General features: G+C 42.3%; 1 long non-coding RNA gene across 1 annotated transcript in view; it reads right to left on the reverse strand.

Moving 5' to 3' along the window:
• Positions 1–5,768: 5,768 nt before the first annotated feature.
• LOC310843135 overlaps positions 5,769–17,133 on the reverse strand; it is a 45,047-nt gene continuing 33,682 nt past the window's right edge. The window contains exons 2-3 of the long non-coding RNA XR_014563518.1: positions 8,413–8,499; positions 5,769–6,036 (exon numbers count right to left, since the gene is read on the reverse strand). This is a non-coding gene — a long non-coding RNA (uncharacterized lncRNA). The remainder of the gene's footprint in view (positions 6,037–8,412; positions 8,500–17,133) is intronic.

Here is a 17,133-nt window from a genome sequence, read left to right on the forward strand (position 1 = left end):
GGACAAGGATGGGCAGGAATAAGAATCCCATTTGGAGCTCTCTCTCATTTCCGTTTGTTCTGTTTGGGGATGGGGGCCACTCACATCTGTCTGCCAAATTAAATGAACCTACCTCACAGGGTTGCTGTGGGCATTAAATGGGATGTATGCTGCCCTGAGGCATTTGGCAGAATGCTGGGGTGCACATTTCGTGAGCAGAGTTCTCCAGTTCTGAGCAAAAAAAATAAAAATAAAAATAAAAAATTAAAAAAAATTAAAAAATAAATATTAGGTTGGCAAAGCAAGGGGAAAGAAGGGAAAATGGGGGCTGCTGACCAAATAATGGTATAAGAACGCCCCCTTCTCTCACAGGCACAAGCTGGAGCTTTGCCTTTATTTTTTCTCTGCAATAGTTCCCACTGCTGAATAGGCAAATAGCTTTTTTAAAAAAACAGAACAGCAGCATGTCTGTTTGGGAGTAGGAAGGAACTGCTGCTGCAAGGAAGAGTGAAAGTCAAATTCCAGCTGTGCAGAGGGGGAAAGAAGCCTCCATTCATCAGATCCTGCCCAAGGTCAAATGCCACGAGGGACTTATTCCCCGTAGTACGTAAACTTAGGCTATTCGTTTTAATTTGGACAATGTCTTGATTTTCTTTTATGTGAATTCACTGGGTTAAGTGCCCATGCCTTGGCACGGGGGCATAATTTGAAGGATGTTGCCAATGCACATGTTCAAATATGACTTGGATTTTCCATTTGCAAATGCAAAACTTTGCGGAGTTTTGATCGGCCATGATATTAAAACCCTGTATACTTGTGGGTTAAATTCTCTGTGTGTGGGGACTGTTCAAAAAGCGGCAAGAGGGTTCACAGAGCTCTGTATGCATGTACTATGCCACCCCAATCTCCAAGTGGTGCGAGATTCCAGGATTTCCAGGCACTTTCCTAGGGCTTGTGTTTCCTTTGGAATGAGGCACAGCAGAGACTGTGGGTTGCTGTCAGCTAATGGTAGCACTGCCTACAGAGCCTCTTCTGATACAAATGGACGAGTCTATTACAGGGTCAGGTATTCCTTCAGATATCTAGGCCCAAGGTTTAAATATCAGCAAGAGTACCTAGTATATAGTTTGGTAGCAAACTGGAGGTTAGCACAGCACCTTCAAAATTGGCGAAATGGGCGACTACTCAGTGGTCTACCCACCACATTCTGTAATAGCCATCACTTCCGAAACAGCTTTAAGGGCAGCCCCACATATAGCACCTTATAGCAATCTAGTCTTGAGGTTACCAAAGCATGGGTCACTGTGGCCTGGCTCTGTCATCGCTGGTAAAAGTCATGTACAGGCTGAGATGTGTGATGTATTACCCTGAGGCATTCACGATTAGCTCTAAATACTCAATTTACCCCATAACTTACATTTCCCCAAATGACTTTTGCTCCCATCCTGTTTTGCCATGGGAAGATTCCACCCAGTGTATGTTCCATGTGCCCCCACCCTCCTTGCCACCCCTTCTGAAGCCTCACTTACCCAGGTGTGGCTTCTGGCGACATCCCACATGAGCTTTGCAAAATCGTGCAAGATTTCGCCAGAAACCGGAAGCCGCTGCACCTTCCAGTGTGGTGTAGTGCTTAAGAGCGGTAGACTCATAATCTGGTGAAACGGGTTCGCTTCCCCGCTCCTCCACATAAGCTGCTGGTTGACCTTGGGCTAGTCACACTTCTCTGAAGTCTCTCAGCCCCACTCACCTCACAGAGTGTTTGTTGTGGGGGAGGAAGGGAAAGGAGAATGTTAGCCACTTTGAGACTCCTTCAGGTAGTGATAAAGTGGGATATCAAATCCAAACTCCTCCTCCTCCTCCTCCTCCTCTTCTTCTTTGTTCTCCATTGGCGGCAACATCAGAAGGACACCCAAGGCTGTTCCCATTGGATTCTGCCACTTGAGGCAACTGTCTCAGCCTGCCTAATGAACGGGATGGCCCTGCTTACCACTAACGATTATTTATACTCCACCCATCTTGCTGGGTTTCCCCAGCCACTCTGGGCAGCTTCCAACAGAATATTAAAATACAATAAACTATTAAACATTAAAAGCTTCCTGAAACAGGGTTGCCTTCAGATGTCTTCTAAAAGTCTGGTAGTTATTTTACTCTTTGACATCTGGTGGGAGGGCATTCCACAGGGTGGGTGCCACTACTGAGAAGGCCCTCTGCCTCGTTCCCTGTAACTTGGCTTCTCGCAGCAAGGGAACCACCAGAAGGCCCCCGGCGCTGGACCTCAGTGTCTGGGCTGAACAAGGGGGGTGGAGACGCTCCTTCAGGTATACTGGATCGAGGCTGTTTAGGGCTTTAAAGGTCAGCACCAACACTTTGAATTGAATTGATAGTCTGCAATTCCTTATTCCCACACAAGAAAATAAAACTCCCCATAAGGAAGAGGAGGTGCTTGAATCTTAAACCCAGGACCAGTCTACTTTCAAGAAGCAACAACAGAGATCAGGTGCGGATTTTATTTCCGAAAACTACTCAGTGAGCGTGGTGTCAAACTGCACCTCAGCACCAAGGAAATATATGTAACAAAAGTGATCTGATCGCCTGCCTTTCTCCCCTCCGCCTCCCCTCCCTCTAGGCTTTACATCCCGAATTTCTACTCCAGTGACTCTGTAGCCAGATACAAACACAATAACGCTTGTCGAGAACTGTGCCTCTCTGTGCTGGCCACCTATAAAGGAGGCTCCCCTCTTCTCTGAGTCCCGGCTCTGCAGTCTGAGCCAGTCCCTTTCTGCATGGCTTGTGCTGGACAATGTTGTACAATCAGGTTCAAAACCTGAGGCCGCCCGGCGCTGTCGCACATGTGCAACCTCAAAGGGCAAAGAGAAAATGGGACAAGGCAGGGGTCAGTGACAAGTGGCCGTGCACGGCCGGCGCAGGGATGAAGTGGGGTGGAACAAGAGCAATAGAAACGATGGGGTTTTTTGTTTTCCCAGGCTCCGACGGGAGCTCCTGGAAAGGTGCTCCTTCTCTGTCACTCACAGAGACCGCAATGCACGCTGCCTTTTGGTGAAAGGGAAGACAGGGCCTGTCATAAAAGCCTGAGTGCAGCTCAGTTACAGACCCGAGGGCAACATGTGCTCAACAACAGAGGATATCAGAAACACTAAATTTGCTAGTTAATGTTTCAGGCATCCATACATTATGGGGTGGTTGAGGGTTGCTGTTTTTTGTTTTTTTTAACCACTACAGAAGGATGACTTCCCCCACCCACCCTTTTGACAGATTTACGGCACAATCCTATGCATGTTTACTTAGATTAAAGTCCTATGTTCCACAGGGCTTGCTCCTTTGTAAGTGGGTTTAGGATTGCAGCCTCAATATAGGGAAGAATGCTATTCAATTCAGTAGGATGACAAAGGATCGTCACAATACACATGTCTGTGTATTGAAGGCTGTGAGTTAATGCATGCTTACTTGGGAGTCAGAACAGGGGAGAAATTAGGTTTCGGTTCACACTTTACAAGATAATACACAAACTGAAATTCAGTTGTCCTTCAACATTTGCATCCCCACCCCCCAAATTTTGCAGTTCTATGACCAAACAAAAGCATACAAACTAATAGGGGGGAATGTTCATAAAACGCCTGCATTTCTGTCGGCGTACAAAAATGCATTGAATCTGGGAAATTGCTTGCAAAAATGTGTTTATTAAGAGAAATGTATACTAAAATGATGGTGAATTTTTGTGAGCGTTTTTTAAAAATGCAAACTGATGAGGAAATGTAGCAAATAAGAATGGAAAAAATGAAAGGCACCCAAACCCTAAAAGTCTTACATTTCCTTCTCAGGAGTAAGACCTATTAAACATAGCAAAGCTTAATCCTAAGTAAACATGCACAGACTCAGGTGCACATATTGAAATATTCTTTGGAGAAAATATTTCTGAAGGCATTCATTTATGCTAATGAACACATGTGAAATGCAAGCAAGTATCAGAAATAAATGGACTAAGTACAAGTGAAGAAGATTCATAAAACACATTTCAATCAGTCTTTGAATCTATTTTTTTCTGCTCTGTTACAAATTGCATACTTTTTCGTTTGGTTTTGTTCTTTAAGCATGAAAAAAGCATGAACAAAGAGCAGATTATAAGCCAGGTGAATTACATGTCTGTTTACAGTTGTGTTGCACAAATCCTATGTATCATTTGTTAAACTATTCCCCAAAGAAATATGTATAAAACTTTTTTTTAATAATTAAAGCAAATAGATCTGATGACAATCTGTTGGCATTTTTTTATTTCTTTCAGATGTTGAAGGGCATTTCATCTGCTTTCCTTAGATTCATATTTTTTAAAAAACAAAACAAAACTGCAGCTATAGCTTTCTCATCACAATCCATTTGTTTTCTTTTGTACTTTATTGCTTTAATGCTCATCAACTATATTATTTGATTTGATGATATCATTGCAATTAAGAGAAACACAATCCTAATATATTTGAACTGATTTTTGTTTGAACAGATCTTTTTTAAATGGCTCTGGAAGCATTTTCTGAGAGGCTGATCAAATAAAAAGTTTAAAATTGTAGTTAAAAAGCTCACATTCTTTTAGTGTGTGTTTATATAGAGATGCTTTCAGTGATCAACGTATATAAGGCTCAAGTGCCACAAAGCTGGTATGTTGGAAGCTACATTTAATACCTTAGCAGACCCATGACTGGTAATGATGTTGTGCAATGTCACAAATTGTGCTTTTCAATTCACCCTCCATGCATCCACACTTGTCCTTGATTGTCCAAGCCCAAATCCAGATGTAGAGCATGGAGTGCCTGGGGCCAACATAGATTCCCCACGTTGTCCTGGTCCTGTTTTGCCTTATGATGTTGCTCCCACAGTCAGTTTCTCAGGTTTCCAAATGTTCCCAGAGATGTTGGTGACCTCTCATCTAAACACTGACATATGGGATGAGGAGGAGTTGCAGTGTAGAAGGGGCTACATTTGTGGCTATAGACTGAGGTCTCCCTCAAGAGTTTCTCAGGTTTCCAAATGTCCCCCTGGGTCTCCAGAGATTGAGGAGCCTTCTTCCAACCAGTGAAGATCCTAATTTGGGCACCACATGCCAATCCGCTGAAATGAAGGGCAGAGCCACAGATTCCCCAGATGACATAAAACCATGGTCATCTAAGGCAAAAGCCAGTTTCATGGAATACTACAGATGCACTGCAATTCAGATCTTGATAAGCTCTTCAACATAGCTTCATTGCAATGGGGAGATCTGGCCAAAAGAACCAAGCCACAACAGTCTTGTGCCACTGCAGCTGATATCAGCGTAAGTTATGTATTTGCTCTAAATAAACCCCTCCATAGTCTTTCAGCAAACCTGTCCTGTACAAATTAAGTACAGTGGTACCTCGGGTTACATATGCTTCGGATTACAGACTCCACTAAGCCAGAAATAGTGCTTCACGTTAAGAACTTTGCTTCAGGATGAGAACAGAAATCGTGCTCCGGTGGCGCGGCAGCAGCAGGAGGCCCCATTAGCTAAAGTGGTGCTTCAGGTTAAGAACAGTTTCAGGTTATGTACAGATCTCCGGAACGAATTAAGTACTTCACCCAAGGTACCACTGTACTCGTGTCACTTCAAATTCATAATCCACACTGCAGGAAAGAAGAAGGGATGGCAGGGGTTACAGTTCAGGCATCTGTCATTAAAACTAGAACTGGGTCAAGATGTTTTTCTGAGAAAAGTTCTGAGATTTTTCTTTTTCCTCAAACCCTTAGAAGAAGGCCTCTTTGCAGACTTTTCTCCAAATATTTTCATTGTACTTCATCATTAAAATCATTTGCAATCTGCCCTCTGCTTCAGTGTCTCAGGGCTCAAAATACAGATACATGAAAAACAGCAATATGAAAATGGATAAAAAGACAGGTGCAAAAATATAAATCACAATAAAATTAAAACACAGGGATAAAACCAAAAAGCAGCAACAGAAAATGCAGATTACTCTCAGCATCCAATGCACCTCAGGGCTCCCCAAAGGCCTGGACAAACAGATGTGTCTTCACCTAACAACAAAAGAAAGCAACAAAATAAAAGTGTTGAAGTTAGAGACACCTGAAACAACCAGCCCATTACTCCCCCGCAGACATTGGTTTGGCACCTCCTCTGCTTCTCCTGATCCAGATAGTAGAGAAAGACAAAAATATATATGCCAGACCCTCCAAGTGTCCCTATTTTCTAGGGACATCCCTGATTTGATCCCAGAATGTCCCACTTTTCCTTAGAATGTCCCTATTTTCATTGGAGAAATGTTGGAGGGTATGGAGTTATCCAACCCCTGAACCTTCCGAAGGCAATCCTATATGTTTAATGTTTTATTATGTTTTTATATATGTTGGAAGCTGCCCAAAGTGCTGGGGCAACCCAATAAGATGTGTGGGGTATAAATAGTAAAATTTTCATTATGGAATGGGATGTCCCTATTTTCACTGGAGAAATGTCAGAGGGCATGATATCTACTATCTTTTGTGATGAACACCATCTCCATTCCAACACTGGAGAACACTGCCAACACATTTGCTGCTGTTGCCACTTAGGCTCCAAATATATGAAAGAGTGCCTCCTTCCCTAGAGACCCCCCTTAGGTGTTAAGATAGCAGATGGTTCACCATCCTCAAAAGTGTGGGGTGGAAGTGGCAGCCCAGGACAGAGCTTTATCTTCGGCAGCTCCTAGGTTGTGTAATTCCCTCCCCACAGAAGTGTGTCTGACACCTGAATTTCTGTCATATTCTGAAGACACGCCTATTAGCAGGATAATTTCTCTTCCCCCTGCACAAATCTGGATAAATGGTCATCTCATTCCAGTGTCCACAGATTTTGTGCACAGTACTAACTGGAATATGCCGAGATTTCTAAAACTTTTCTGTACCCCTTTATTTTTACATGAAAGGTTTTCAGGTGATAAAAGTGCTTAAAAAAACAACAACTGGAGGTTGTTTTTATCCCTTGCACGGGTAGTTCAATAGAAATAAATCCTAGAACACAGAGCCGGCGGTACTTTAAAGACGAGCTCTCCGTTTATTTAACTTGGGAAAGTCTCGCGTTTGTCTTTCTAAGCAACTCTGTGGAAGTGATTCCCTGAAGACGGAGGACTTCAAGACTTGCACTAGACTAGCATCTGAGAATGCTCAGCCATCCTCCGTTTGCCCGTTTTAAACAATAAATTACCTGTAGAGCAAAAACGACAAACAGTACATACATTATGCATATACTGTGAGAATCGTGCCCCATGAAAGGTAATTATATCTTTGCATTGTTACATGTAAAAATAAGTTTCAGTGGGGATGTTTATAGCCAAAAGAAATAGACTAGTAATGTTAGAGGATGTAAGCTGACTGGAGCAGCATGTAATACCCACTTATGCAGCTAATTAATCATCATGATTAATTGGAGCAAAAAGAGGGATAGAATACCTGAGTAAACCAAAGTTGCTTGGTCATAGCGGAAAGGTCTGCAAGATGTGCGTTTGTGTGTTTATGTGTATTATAAGGATCACTGCGGCTGAGGCGGGTTGTGAAGCTTGAGAAAAGTAGCAGTTGCCCAGCAAAAAAACGCTTTTGGCAACTATTGACCTTTGAGTTCCTAACCTAAAGGATATATAAACACCGCAATGTTTTTTGGCAGGTTTTCCCTGATAACCTGCTGGAAGAAGCAGAGAATATCCTGAAGCCATTTTACATGCACAATTTAACAATTATGCGGTCAGGGCAGGGACGAAACTGTTAAGCTGCTGGGCTCTGACTGCAGATGCTTAGAACCGTTTACTCGCTGACAAAAGGAATGTAAATCCTTACCCTGCGTGATGAATATCGCAACTAACCTGTTCCAGCACCACCACCTCCCAACCACCCAAATATAATGCTAAATTGGGGGTAAGGCAGAAAGATTCACAGAGATGGGAGATACTGAAGGAATTAGAATAAAAGCTGTTCAGCTCAAAGGATTAACCTGTGTTCTTTGCCTTCACGCACCACCATAATGAATTGGTAGCTTCTGGGTGCATGACCAAGGATATCAAGGTCTATGCTTAATACAGAGGTAGTCAATATAGTGCCCTCCAGATATGGCTGGTCGACAACTCTACTTCTAGTTCAGTGGCTGCACCAGGAAATATCTCAGGTAATTAGTGTTGCATGGAATCAAGACCTCCCAGTACCTGAAAAGATCATTTCTTAGCACAGGCTCATCCCCAAACTCGGCCCTCCAGCTGTTTGGGGACTACAACTCCCATCATCCCTAGTTAACAGGACCAGTGCTCAGGGATGATGGGAATTGTAGTCCCTAAACAGCTGGGAGGCCGAGTTTGGGGATGCCTGCCTTGGCAAATAAGAGAACAGAGCTTCTTCAAGCACATCAGGATCCTCCAGAATTATGAATCGCACCTTAGTGGTTGTAGTTCTGCAGACATTCACACGGAGATGAATTCCATTGGCTAGGGACCAGGGAAAGTTGGAGTCACTCAAGAACGACTGAAATAATAATAAAAAGATACACTTTCATTAGCTTCTGATGAGATACAGCTTCACAGGGGCCAAATTAAAAAAAACCCAACAACAACTTCTTCTTCTTCTTGTTGTCTTATTGGGTATTTTACAAAACTGAGGCAGGGACGCAGGTGGCGCTGTGGGTTAAAGCCTCAGCACCTAGGACTTGCCGATCGAAAGGTCGGCGGTTCGAATCCCTGCGGCGGGGTGCGCTCCCGCTGCTCGGTCCCAGCGCCTGCCAACCTAGCAGTTCGAAAGCACCTCCGGGTGCAAGTAGATAAATAGGGACCGCTTACCAGCGGGAAGGTAAACGGCGTTTCCGTGTGCGGCTCTGGCTCGCCAGAGCAGCGATGTCACGCTGGCCACGTGACCCGGAAGTGTCTCCGGACAGCGCTGGCCCCTGGCCTCTTGAGTGAGATGGGCGCACAACCCTAGAGTCTGGCAAGACTGGCCCGTACGGGCAGGGGTACCTTTACCTTTACCTTTACAAAACTGAGCACTTCCGACATGATTCCTGCAAGCTGTGGTCTAATGGGAACCAAGAGTGTGGCAAGGTTCTCCTCTTCAGATTCAGACTCTACTGTAAATAGGATTTTGAGATGAAATCCCTTGTTGATCCCATGAAATGACACACTATGTCAAGGAGCGTTGTGCAACTTTTGATTATTTTTTATACCGGTACATTTATGTTAAAAATGTTGCTGCAACTTAGTTGTTCTTTATCAAAATGTTAGCTTTTTTGTGTAGAACTAAGATTTGCTCTCTTCCAAGAGGAGCAATTATGGGTCGAACTTCACCTGACGACTAACTTTGTATTATTACTTGTGTATCATCCTGATTTATTTTGAAGTACAGACTTCAACACAACAGCCTTACTAATGCTCCATCTATCATCTCTCTCTCTCTCTCTCTCTCTCTCTCTCTCTCTCATATCTATATCTATCTATCATCTATCATCATCTATCTATATCATCTATCTATCATCTATCTATCTATCTATCTATCTATCTATCTATCTATCTATCATCTATCTATCTATCTATCTATCATCATCTATCATCTATCTATCTATCTATCTAATCTATCAGCTAGCTATCAGCTAGCTATCATCTATCTATTTATCTATCATCTATCTATCTATCTATCTATATCTATCTATCTATCATCTATCTATCTATCTATCTATCTATCTATCTATCTATCTATCTATCATCTATCATCTATCTATCTATCTATCTATCTATCTATCTATCTATCTATCTATCTCTCTCTCTCTCTATCTATCTATCTATCTATCTATCTATCTATCTATCTAATCTATCAGCTAGCTATCAGCTAGCTATCATCTATCTATTTATCTATCATCTATCTATCTATCTATCTATCTATCTATCTATCTATCATCTATCTATCTATCTATCATCTATCTATCTATCTATATCTATCTATCTATATCTATCTATCATCTATATCTATCTATCTATCATCTATCATCTATCTATCTATCTATCTATCATCTATCTATCTATCATCTATCTATCTATCATCTATCTATCTATCTATCTATCTATCTATCTATCTATCTAATCTATCTATCATCTATCTATCTATCTATCTATCTATCATCTATCTATCTATCTATCTATCTATCTATCTATCTATCTATCATCTATCTATCTATCATCTATCATCTATCTATCTGTCATCTATCATCATCTATCTATTGCCAAGGATAAAATGTTAATAAACTAAAAAGTTCATCTGGATGATCTTAAACAGGACTAGTTCAATTTTTTTGTCAAAAGGACTTTCCTCACTTTCCTGATCATTTTTGTCACCCTTTCCCACTGCACTATACAATACACAGTATTCCAAGTGCAGCTGCATCATAGATTGGTATTTTCAGTATTATGATATTTGCAGTTTCGTTTTCAACTCCTTTCCTAGTCATCCCTAACAGGAATTTCCCTCTTATCCCTTTGGCCACATCTTCATCCATCACCTACCCACTATGATCCTGATGTCACCTTCCAGTCAGTCACCACCAGTTCAGACACAATGAGTGCAAATATGAAATGGGGGGGCAGGATTTAGCCCCCACATGCGTCATTTTATATTTACTTACACTGAATTGCATTAGTCATTTTAATGCCTTTTCACCCAGTTTGAAAATATACTTTTGGTATTCCTGATAATCCCCTTTTGTTCAGCCTGTACAATTTGCTATCATAAGCAAGCTTGGCCACCTCACTGCTTGCAATTACATATATACAGGATTGCAGCCTAAATTCTCCTACTTTTGATAGAAATCCTAAAATTGTAGAAAAGAAGCTCCTCATGCTGGATATTGCCAGTGAAATCAAGACATTGTTAGCCCTAAAAGGGCCCATTCTACATTAAAATAAAATAAAATAAAATAAAATAAAATAAAATAAAATAAAATAAAATAAAATAAAATAAAATAAAATAAAATAAAATAAAATAAAATAAAATAAATGGATACACTGGAGATCTTATGTGTATTTACACTGAGTATAATAGGCATGAGCTTCAAAAGACATGCATAAATCTAGCATGTAAGTGGCTGCATTAATGTTCTTATCTGTGAGGCTGGAGAGCTCTTTTTTTCTGCACATGTAAATATTTCTCTAAACCGAAAGACAATAGCAAAACCCAGTAAGTGTTCCCTGCAGACTGAAAAGTAATACAGTAATACCTTAAAAGGCACTTTCCCGTTTCCGTCCTTCTTGAAACCACCTTGGTGGGAAGGCTCAAAGGATAAATATGACAGAATTCAATTATCTGTGTCAAGGAAGCACTTTCAAATGAATGTGTGTGTACACACAGAGAGACATGGGGAGGAGAGGGGACTCTGCCCCCCTGGTCCAGCTGCCAATCCCTGCCACCCACCACCATGGGAATTCCCTAGATTTCCCCCTTCCCAGCTCATGGACTACTAAGCCCATTTTGCCCCTTCCCAACCCTATTTCTGCAACTGCTTCTTTCTTCTATTCTGCAGCACCACTCAGTTGCGTGGCGAGTTCCCGCCCCCCCAGTGGAAATAAAGACACATGACACAATTATTAAGGTTAATGGGCTAAATAAGGCCACAACCTTATTGGTTATAGGGGATGAGCAGTATTGGCTTAGGCATTGGTCCTAACCGACTATATCCAACTTCAGCCTGTTCGCTTGAAGTCTGGGAAGGGTTAACCACTGGTAGGGGGAAGTCCTGCTGATGCACATCAACTAGGAACTCCCCTGGGGTCACCACTAGGGGGTGTGCCTTAGGCCCTCACCTCCATAGGATTCAGACAGGGCCCCTGGAATCCTTTATCGGACTACCCTTCAATATGCAGGGCAGGTGATGCCGCTTCCTCCCCTCTTCCATCTACAGAACAATGGCTGGTAGACAGCAAAAGAGGGAGATCCCCGGTCACGCCTGCCTTAAATAGGGCAGGCCATGCCCCCAGAGCCAGCCGATTGGCTGGCCAGAGGGTGACGTGGCTGGGAATTCCCCCAATCACGCACCTGTTGGTTTCTGTGTGTTGCCACTCAGCAGTGCTGTTGGAGTCACAGGTCTCTGTTTACATTCCTGGGATTCCAGATTGTTCGAAGTCTCACCAAAGACAGGAGACGGATGTAATGTTACTGGTTTCCTGTTCCTTTGTTGTTTGGTTGCTCTCTGCTCTCACAGAGAGAGGATGTGTATTTCTTTTCTGTCTGCATAGCTTGGCAATAAAACCTAGCATGTAGCTCATACCTTCTTGTCTCTTCCCTGTGCTGGATTCTCTGCTGAATGGGGAATGTGCCTGGAGCCTTATCAGAGGCTCAGGTCGTCAATCACGTCGGAGGCAATTCTGGAGGACTCGGCCAGAGGAGGATGAGCTTTATCAGCTCGGTTGAGTGGAGATTCTGACAGCATCCCACCTCCTCTGCAGGGCGGAAGTGGCTCTGCAGAACATCACTCTGCAACTTGCCCTGCCACTTCCAACCCCATTGCCATGTCTCTTCATCTCCCTCCTTTTCTGTCACCCTCTTGCAAACAAACTACCCTTTTGCCCCTCATTTTCACCTTCAGCCCCATTCCTGTGCTGCTGCCTCCTTCCTTCGTGACCCTCTTGTACACAGACTCCACGAAACCCCTTAGAACTCCCCTCTGATGCGATTACTAATCCCACTTGTCGTCTCCCCATTTCTAAAGTTGCTTCTGTTCTGCACCCCTCCTTTACATCCCCATTTTCACATTCATGTCTTTTTTTCACACCTCCTCTCCTCTCCTTTCCCCTCTAGATTGTTGTTAAATTATGGAAAGAAACAGAAGTTCCAGCAAAGGAAGAATGGATTAAAAAAAAAAAAACAACTTATGGAATATGCAGAAATGGCGAAACTTACTGGAAGAATAAGAAATCAAGATTACAATTTTTTAAATAAAAGAATGGAAATGGTTTATTAAATATTTACAGATAAATTGTAAACAGATAAAAACATTGGCAGGATTCCTGTAACAACCTGCAGTTTCATAAGAGTATTTATTTAAAGAAGATGAGTAAGTGAGCAAATTAAGTTCATTTGGATATGCAGAAGGTAGTAAAAATAAATTTAAGGAGCCACAGAAAGAGGAGGAAGTCAAGTTTTGAAATATCAAAATGGTTGTAAAATTTGTGAAATGTATAAACTTGAAAGGGACATGGGTGGCGCTGTGGGTTAAACCACTGAGCCTCTTGGGCTTGCTGATCAGAAGGTCGGTGCTTCGAAGCCCCATGATGGGGTGAGTTCCTGCTGCTCGGTCCCTGCTCTTGCTAACCTAGCAGTCTGAAAACACGAAGTGCAAGTAGATAGATAGGTACTGCTCCGGCGGGAAGGTAAATGGCGTTTCCATGCACTGCTCTGGTTCGCCAGAAGCGGCTTAGTCATGCTGGCCACATGACCCAGAAGCTGTATGCTGGCTCCCTCGGCCAATAAAGCGAGATGAGCGCCACAACCCCAGAGTCGTCCACGACTGGACCTTTACCTTTACCTTTTTATAAACTTGAAAAGTATATATATATATTTTTAAAAAATAAAAATAAAAAAATAAGATAGTTGTTATATTGTAGGTTGCCTGGTTCACAGGTAGGAAGCCTCAATCGGTAGCAGCTAGTGGGGCAATGTCACTCACCTGGCTTCCTAACACAGAAGTTGCTGCCAGTAACTGAGAGGGGGAAGAGTGAGGTGACAGGGTGGGGTGGTCTGTGAAGTGCAGGCACAGAGGCAGAGCCAATCCTAGCCTCCCGCTGCGGCGTCTGCACTTTGCTGACCTCCATGTCACCTCCCTCTGTCAGGGAGCAGCAATCTCTGTGTTGGGAATCCAGGAAGTCCACACTTCAAGGGTGCCAGCCAGCCAGGCCTTTTCTTAGATACTCCAGCTCCCTTCTGTTATTCCCTCTTGCATGACCCTCACTGGACTGCTTTTTTGGGGGTGTGGGCATCACCTCCCCTCCAAGGGATTCTGTCTAAAATGTGTACTTGGAGTTCCCCGATTCAGCTTATATCTTCCTCTTGTGCATGAATCGTGCCAGCACTTAAATGTTCATATACCGTATTTTTTGCTCTATAAGACTCCCTTTTTCCCTCCTAAAAAGTAAGGGGAAATGTGTGTGCATCTTATGGAGCGAATGCAGGCTGTGTAGCTATCCCAGAAGCCAGAACAGCAAGAGGGATTGCTGCTGTCACTGCGCAGCGATCCCGCTTGCTGTTCTGGCTTCTGGGATTCAGAATATTTTTTTCTTGTTTTCCTCCTCCAAAAACTAGGTGCGTCTTGTGGTCTGGTGCGTCTTATAGAGCGAAAAATACGGTACATAAGGATTCACACTTGGAGAAAGAATTTGCTGTGAGTATGTAGGATTACGTAGGAATGCATGTAATGCTTGGATTGCGAGTAGAAAGACAACTCAGGCAGGGCATGGGTTAGCAAACCTTTCCGGCATCCAAATCCTTTGATTCCCAATTCCTGCACTCCGCCAAAGCTCTCTTGGGTTCCTTCATATGTGCCTCCTTGCCATCTGTGTTGCATCTTTGCCGTGCCTTCATTTTGCATCTTGCTTGAAGCAAGCTTGCTAGATGCCTTCATATATTCTCAGCCATGCTGCCACCATTAAGGGAAAGCAATGCTTTTGAACCTGCTTTCCTAAGAAGCAATACCAGCACTGCCTTCTCTGAGCTATAAAGCAGCTCTCTCCAAAACACAGCAGCTAGGATTTCTTTCCTGGGTCCGTGGTTGTTTTTTCCTCCCCTGTTTTTGGCCAGGAAACTATTTGCTGATCCATATTTACAGTAGCTTTATTTGTCATCCAACAGATGTTTGGACAGTTAAAGTCCCCTCTGGGAAAGTGCTGTGTGGTTTTGAACAACTCAGTTGTTGCTCAATGAATATTTTCTCGTATTGTCCTGGGGGGGTCTGCAACAGCTGCTGATTGAATTTTTCTCTTCGCTTTGTTTTTGGTTTTGATCATCTAGTCTCACCCAGATTGTTCTGGGGCTACACTCGATCTTGTCAAATATTATCATTCTGGACTGTATACACTTTCAAAACAATACACATCCTCCCTCTTCTCTCTTTCACCTCCTATGCGCACATATATTAGGAATGGATGTGAAACCACATTTTCTTTTAGTTATTGTTCACATCTGCAACACAAATGTAGATCCTGATCATGAGTTTTGGATCTTCTGCAGTCCGATGCCAAAGCATCATAATATGGTGGCATATGTGAAACTTTTCAATTTCCCTCTCTCTCCAAATTTCCATCTTTCTTAATGATGCCCTTGCATCTTTCTCCAAACATGGGTTGGTTTTGGCATGCCTGGGATGTTCATAATTTGCCATCCTTGTTTCACTTTGCATACACATACTAAAAAGTACCTTGTTCAGTGCAAGAGCTTCCTTAAGGCAGGTTGCACAGAGATGTTTGGATTTCAGATAGTAAGGAAATGAGCAGGTAGTTTTCTTATAAAATGCATAGAAGGGCATAATGTATTTTTAAAAAATGCTTAAATTGCTTTGCTATTGGACTGTATGCTCCCCTGGGCTCCACTGGGAGGAATGGCAAGCTAGAAATTTAATAAATAAATATGAATTAATTTTTAACTTTTTTAAAAAAATATCAAAATGTTGCAAAACTGCATGAGAATGTACATGATTACCCATTCAAAAACACCAAATTAGTTTTTGCACTAGGTTCCCCAGTCAAAAAGAGTCACTAGGATTTATTGTATTTTGTCCCCTGATTAAATGCCCAGACCGCAATGTGAATCAAACGTTGTTAATTAGTACAATATCTTGCACAATGAATCACTGATTGTTTTCTCCCCCACTGTTAAAACTGATCACAAGCCTATTGACCATGCTAGATATTTATCTAGAGTGGGAAATAGTGAATATTTGCAGCATGCAACCCCTCATACTTGACGTAGACGTTCATCACTTACAGAGAAATAGACATAGGAAGGACTCATCATTTCTTATTCCTCACTCACGGGAGTTGCAAGAAAGTACTTGCAATAATATAGTTGCAATCCATTTGAACAATCCAGCTGTATGAATAAGCCCATCACTCCATATTTAGGATTCATATTTATTGATGAGAATCACAGAACTGAGCTGAGCCAAAAGAAAATTCCTGAAGACTTCTTTTTGAGAAAATATATGGCCCCCCTCCCCCCTTAGGAAAAAAAAAGGCTACTTTGCAGATTTTCTTTGAAGGTTTTCAACCATATTGTGTTTGTTAGTGGCTTCCCCTTCCTTCCTCTTCCCTGCTAGGTCCAGGGCATTGTCAGGAATGCAAAATTCTAGCCAGCTGCCCCTCTAGTCGCTACTGCTTTCACTTGCAGAGGCAGCAAAAAAAGAAAAGCAAACTACAAAAAAGAAGCTATGCTACTGCCACTGTTCCTGGTGAGCACCACCCTGAAACAACTGTCGGAGAATTTCTCCTTCCTCGGCGAAATTAATTGAAATGGTCATCTTAGGACTCAGCCACTGTTGCAGGAAAAATCCGAGGGCTCCCTTGGACAAAACAAAGACACCAACCACTGGAAACAAAACATTTTAACTGTCTTGTAAAGTGAAATATAGAAATGTGACACTAGGTGGCAAAAGTGAGCTATGCAAAATTCAATGTATTTTTCAAAACTTTTAAAAAAGGCATTTTCACAGCATTTTTTAAAAAATATGTGTGTAGATTCCACCCCAGTTTGCGTGCCCGAAAGAGGGGTGCAGACTGTTGAGAAATAATTTCCACAGAGTTCTGAAGGACTCCATTAAGTCCAAAGGGTCTACTTTGACGAGAACTTAGTTGGATCCAATGCCCACAATCTTATGCCTAAATTTAAAAGAGATAAATACATGAGAAGTAGAAACTCGGCAACACCTTGGATTAAGTGGATTATATTGCCTCGAAAATACTCCTACTGATGGAGTCATGGATTCAAATGTGGCACTAAATCATCTACACAATTACCTCAAATTCTCTCTTGTTTGAAAGCAATCTGTAGCTTAAACCTATTTAGCTTGAAAAAAAATAAAGTAGCCACATTGAGAAATCAAACACATGTCTCTAGGAATTAGTTCACAAACCAGAT

Source organism: Podarcis gaigeae (genome assembly GCF_964106915.1).
Source record: "Podarcis gaigeae genome assembly, chromosome: 4".
In the NCBI taxonomy this organism is placed as follows: Eukaryota; Metazoa; Chordata; class Lepidosauria; order Squamata; family Lacertidae; genus Podarcis; species Podarcis gaigeae.